At 37.7% G+C, this 6,720-nt stretch overlaps 1 pseudogene; it reads right to left on the reverse strand.

Annotated features, from left to right (window-relative positions):
* Window positions 1-1,475: 1,475 nt before the first annotated feature.
* On the reverse strand, window positions 1,476-1,596 carry LOC150045745 (small nucleolar RNA U3; annotated as a pseudogene).
* Between the last annotated feature and the right edge of the window lie 5,124 nt (window positions 1,597-6,720).

Consider the following 6,720-nt stretch of genomic DNA (forward strand, 5'->3'; position numbering starts at 1 on the left):
ACAGGCAACAGGATTGCTATTCTGTGTGGTTCTTAACAATCTCCCATTTAACTCCAGCCAGTTTGTCAGATCATTCAATGGCAGAGGTGAGATTAGAGATTATCTTCCCATTCAGACTAGCTTTACACATAGCCTCAAATAGTTAGAATGAAATTGTCCTGGAGCCAGGCACGGTGGCTCATGCCTGTAATCCTAGCTACTCAGGAGGCTTAGAACTGAGAATCACAGTACAAAACCATCCAGGGAAGGTAAGTTTATGAGACTCATATCTCCAATTAAATATCTCCCCAAAAAGGCCAAAGTGAGACTTTGACAAGTGGTAGAGCACTAATCTTGAGCACAAAATTCAGGGACAGCACCCAACCCCTGAGTTCAAATGTTAGGGCAGGTGCACGTGAGCACGCGCGCGCGCGCGCACACACACACACACACACACACACACACACACACACACAGTCTATCTGACAACTCAGTCATGAGCCAAAAAGAAAAGAAATCACCTATTTCCACTTGAAAGTGGAAAGGGGAAATCGCCGGGTGAATTTGCTTTACATGGAACTGGTTAGAAACATAAAACTGGAGAGTTACTACATTTGCAAAGAATTGCATTAATACAAGAAAATAAAATAAAAGAAACTTTCTGACTAGTAATAGTTTGAGATTAGTCCTTCAACCTACACTTGAGCTCCCCTGATAAACTGATCTGCCAAAAATGTGTGATGCTCAAAGAAAGACTTACTCTGCAATGTTACTCTACATACATGTATGGAGAATCATCAGAAGGAAGAGAAAACCCAGAGGGGCAATGCAAAGAAAACTGTACCAAGGGTTTGCTTTAGAGAGCAGAACCAACAGCTCCAAGTGTGCTGAGAAAGGAAACTGCCCTATTCCCAGGCCAGTCTTCACAATTCACACCTAGCAAGATGTGATGGCTTTAGATGAATCTCAGTAGTTTACTTCTCAAGTGATCATTCTCATCCTAATTATTTTTTCCATTTGCATGGGTAAAGAGATAAGCTATGAGAGCAAAAAGATCCAAATGGAGGCTCATTCTGCTCTGAGCCAATATTCCAAAATAAATATACTCTGCCCATGGATGGACGTATGCTGGCTAGATAGAGCCTTATGTTAGGTAGTTCTTATGCTAGCTACTTATTATGATGCTTATGATAAGACTGTTGCTTCTACTTTGAGTTCCAAGTTATCAATTCCTTGCTAGCTGATATTCTAGAATGAGATGTTGTCTCTAGGGAAGCTTAGGAAAATGTCTGTAGCTGAGCAGTCAGGGGGCTATTCTAAACTACCACTAACAGAAAGGGAGAATGAATTCTTGGAGACAGGCATAGTCATGTTAATCTATTACTTAATAGTGAGATCACATGAAGTATGATATGAAAGTACTTTGCCTTTTGTTTTTTCTTCACAAAAATTATAAGAAGATAAAATTAGACTTTATAGAAGGAAACACACATCTGTCAGCCTATTTTGGACATAGGGTTATTACAAAAATGTTTCTCTATGGATGGGGACATGAGGACACATGGATATTCCCGTGCCATAACATACTATAGAAATGATCCCTGGAAGTATAGACTAATAACAACAGATGCTGGAAGGGATGTGGCCAGGAGGGATCACTACTACACTGTTGGTGGGAGTGCAAATCGTTCAACCACTCTGGAAAGCAGTATGGCAGTTCCTCAAAAGGCTAAACATAGAACTCCCCTATGACCCAGCAATTCCACTACTTGGCATTTACCCAATCATCCAGAAACAAGGGCATACTAAATTCACTAGCACAACAATGTTCATTGCAGCACTATTCACCATAGCAAAGATATGGAACCAACCTAGATGTCCCTCAGTTGATGAATGGATCAACCAGTTGTGGTATTTGTACACAATGGAATTCTATGCTGCTGTCAGAAAGAATGACATCGTCCCATTTGTTAGGAAATGGAAAGACTTAGAAAAAATCATATTAAGTGAAGTAAGCCAGACTCAAAGGAACTTAGGCTCAATGGTTTCCCTCATTTGTCATAATCAGTAGAAACCTTGGGCTCTACTAGCAGAGATCTGTAATAGAGCAAAATCTTGATACAAAAGGCCATATAGTATGAAGCTAATTGAAAGGACCTCCAGGATATTGAAACAAAAGCCATATAACGAATGATTGTTGTCCTTAATGTACTATGTTGTCTCTCATCTCCTTTGCTGTCCCTTGGTTATCTCATATTGTTATAGTATCTCACTTTGTTATCTGATATATTGAATTTATTTGTATTTGGTTATTTGAAATTTGATAGGGAAGGGGGGAAAACCAATACGGGTGGGGGGTGGGGGGGGGGAGGGAAATGGGTACCAAGACATGTGAAAGGGTATCAATGCATGTGAATTAATGCACCTTCTATCTGGCAAATATCATGTAACCCTTTTACTAATTACAAGAAAAAAAAGAAAAGAAAAAAATGAAAAAATCATATTAAGTGAAGTAAGCCAGACTTAGAGGAACATAGGCTCAATGGTTTCCCTCATTTGTCATAATCAGTAGAAACCTTGGGCTCTCATAGCAGAGATTTGCAATACAACAAAACCTAGATACATCAGGCCATACAGTATGATGCTAAATGAAAAGATCTCTAGGATATAGAAACAAAAGCCATATAATGAGTGATTGTTGTTCTTAATGTACTATGTTATCTCTCATCTCTTATGCTGTCCCTTGGTTATCTCGTATAGTTATAGTATCTCACTTTGTTATCTGATATATTGGATATATTTGTATTTGGTTATTTGAAATTGGATAGGGAACAGGGGAAAACAAGATGAGGGGTGGGCATGGGGGGAGGGAAATGGGGACCAAGACATGAGAAAGGGTATCAATGTATGTGAATTAATGCACCTTCTATCTGGCAAATATAATGTAACCCTTCTATTGATTACAATAAAAATATATGAAAAAAGGGAAACCTAAGAATATAAGAGAAATTGTGCAGAGTCATCACAGCATGATTTGGTGTTAGACTGGGTAACTTATGTTTAATAACATTCACATGAGCTTAAAATGTCCCAAACAGTCCAACAACACATGCTTCAGAACTCAAACAAAAGAAGTTAACCCATTATCGGAGGAATTCTAAGTGGTTATTTCAGGAGAGTAAGTCCAGAAAAATATAATTCCAAATCTGAAATTGCATATTTATGAGAATTAAACCAAAATATATGATTCACCCATTACTGTGGAGGAAATAAATGAGATCAACAATGACAAGGGGGAAAAATGAAAGTTAAAAGCAAGTACTTTCTTAGAGATGCTGAGGTGATCTGAAATGAACTGCAAAGAACAATGAGACCCCTCACCTGTGTCTGAAATCTAAAATGGAAACCAGAATAATTTATGAGAAAGGAATGGGAAAAAAGTACAGCTTTCACTCCTTACAGTGATGGGATAGAAACACCCTATCTTATGCTTCCTCCTGAAAGAAGTATAGAACCAGAAAATAACACATAAAATCATGCTTTCTAGACAATGCACACTCCTCAGTGGAAAAAGAAACAAAAACAAACACTATGGTGAATTCCACAGTTTCACAACTACTGCCCAAGAGGATTATTCTTCCACTCTAAGCAGAAGTAGATGGGATGTCCAACTTGAGAAGACAGACCAACAGTGTGACTAGTCAAGGCAGCTAGAATACACTAAACCGACTACTAGAGAAGGGAAAGCTAATACCATTCTATCACTAATTAAATACAGACTTGAACACTATTTGAAAGTCCTTTCCAGACAATTTCCAGTTAATTAGATCATAAAAAAATTAATGCTGAAAATGATTTTCCAAACTCATTCTAGAAGGTCAGAATTGCCATAATATTAAAACTATAAACAGTATAAGAAGATAGAGAGATAGATGTGTTGATATGTATGTGCTTATCCAATTCCCCATGTATGCACATACATTATTTTAAGTATAGATGCATTCTTTAAAAAATATTTTAGCAATAAAATTCATTCATTTTTCAAAAGATAGTACGTGTTGATCAAATGAGTCTTATCCTAAGTTGCTGTTAGCATTAAATATTGATATAATTCATTATGCTAATAGACGATATGACTATTTCAATCCATGCATAATATTTTATGATGTGACTATTTTTTGTATGCAATAATGTGGTGGTTATAGTTTTCAGTCTTTTAATCAAACACTAATGTGGATGTTACTGTGATTTTGTGGTTGTAGGTGTAGTTAGCATCAACAATCAATTAACTTTACAGTAATTCTTTAATTAAGTAAAGGAGATTACCTTGAAAAATGTGGTGTACACCAGGCAAACAGTTCAAAGTCCTTGAAAGCTTTAAGAGATTAGCCTTCAAGGCCTTAAGAGGTTTCTTAAAGAAGAGAAAATTCTACCTTAAGACCATCTGTTCCTGCCTGAGGTTAACCCTATAGATTTCACATTTATCAACACCCATAATTGTACAAGATAACTCCTTAAAATAAATCTGCAGATAAGATGTATACATGATTTATTTTTATAAAATATTTATTAATTTCATACATGCTATTTATAACAGACATAGAACACATACACAATTTATATATGTCCTATTTATGCATATATACATAAAACATATGTAACAAAACATATATCATATATGTGAATTTATATAATATGTATACATGCAATGTGTGTATTATATGTGTATATATGTACATATATATATTACAAAGTAATTCTCTTGTTGACTTTTGAACTCCCTATTCCTCTGCCTGCTTCTTCCTTATAGTTGTCAAGAACAACTCTACATTGTGCAGGGAAGGCAACATCACAAGACAAAGAACTTCCCAGAACAGATTGGGCTCTATTCCTGTCTCTTCTAGGACAGAATGTCTCACAACATTGTAGCCTAGAGTCTTGGTTATGAAATCCAGGATCGACTGCTGTCCTGAGTCCTTCAGCTACAGTTAAAAATTAGATATGCACAGACAACACACCATCTATTGCAGAAGCTTTCCTAATTTGGGAGGAGACAGCTTTCCTAAATCCTCAGGTAAACTTGTGCTTAATTACTGTGACTAAGTCTCACCAGACTTGTGCTAGTAGTAGAAACTGCAGCTAAGATGCAGAGCGCTGAAAGGGGGGATCCAGTGCTCATGAATCTGCTTGGCATGTCATCTGATTGTTTTGTTGAAGAGAAATCTAACTTGAATCACCAAAACAGAGCACATAGACTTCTAATCATTTTTTAAAGTCAAGCCAATTCAACTAGGGTAAATATGCATTGGAAAAAAAGGAAATGACTAGACATTTGAAGATTAAAACATACTGGCTCTGATCTGTCATAGATTCCAGAAAGACCCCAGCTGAAGCCCACCAATCTGAATAAAGTCTTGTTGAGATCAGATAACTGATCAAATGTCAATTGAGGTACATCATACAGTATGGGTAATTTTCCTGATTCTGTAATGTTCTGTAAATGAAACAGACACATCGGGCAACGGATAGAATCCCCTCATTGGATTCCTCAAGGTCTTTTGGAAATCCTTAGAACTGCATATAACTAGGAAACTAGGTAATCATAAACAATATCACATCCCAGGAGATATATCTCAGACTTCAAAGACGGGTGCCACTTCAAGGACTTGAAAGTTCGATGGGCTGGGATGCAGGGGGGTGGGGAGGGGAAGGATCCACCACCTTCTCATTTTTATCTTCCATGTGGCAAGATGAAAACTGACAGGTCTTGAGAATGCAGTGGAATATTACCAACTTAACCAGGTGGTGACTCCAATTGCACCTGCTGTCCCAGATGTGATTTCATTGCCTGAATAAATTGACATGTCCTCTAGCAGCTGGTATGTAGCTATAGAGCTGACAAATGCTGTTTTCTAAATGTTGTTACTAAAGACTACTAGAAGCCAGTTTCTGTCAGCTGGTTATACACCTTCACTATCTTTTTGCAAGAGGAGAATCAATTCTTTCTCCATAGGTTCTAGTTTAGTCTGCAGAGATTTTAACTACCACTACATAAGACATTACAGAAGTATATTCCATTGATATTGATGTTGTCAGGTGGATTGGACTTGGTAGGCTAGAATTGGTAGCTACTTTAGGCTATTCAGGAAGATATTTTCAGAGGGAGAGAAAGAAATCTGACAAAACTCCAAGTGTCTTCAAGTTCTAGACTTTACCAGATGGCCAAAGAGAGTGATGCCTGTCAAGATGTCCCTAGATATCATAGATATCAAGGTATCATATGATACCTTGATAAGAGCTAAGAGCTTCTCTTTCTATCTAAAAGGCAATATACTTCTTTGAGTAAGCTATTCCAATCCACTTTACTAGAAAAAAGAGCTGCTACTTCTGAGTGGAGCCTTGAGCAAAGGACTCTCCAACACTTCGAGGCCGAAATACAAGCTGCTCTGACATGTGGCCAAATGATTTGTTAGATCTGATTGTGGTAGAAGAGCCAGTGGCAGGTCAGAAGTGTTGCTTGGAACTTGGATTGACCTTTTCCCCCAAGTCCTGGGGCTGGAAATTTGGGCTTGGGTGCTATCTCCGAACACCATTTTGTTCAGGGCTAACACTCTTCACTGGAGCCACAGTACCATTTTCAGCTTTTTCTGTCATTAATTAGAGATAAAAGTCTCACAGACTTGTTCTGCCTGGGCTCACTTGGAGCTGTGTGTGTTCCTCAGATCTCAACTGCCTGAGTAG

This window comes from Megascapheus bottae, chromosome 27 (assembly GCF_031878675.1).
Source record: "Megascapheus bottae isolate mThoBot1 chromosome 27, mThoBot2.hap1, whole genome shotgun sequence".
Taxonomy (NCBI): domain Eukaryota; kingdom Metazoa; phylum Chordata; class Mammalia; order Rodentia; family Geomyidae; genus Megascapheus; species Megascapheus bottae.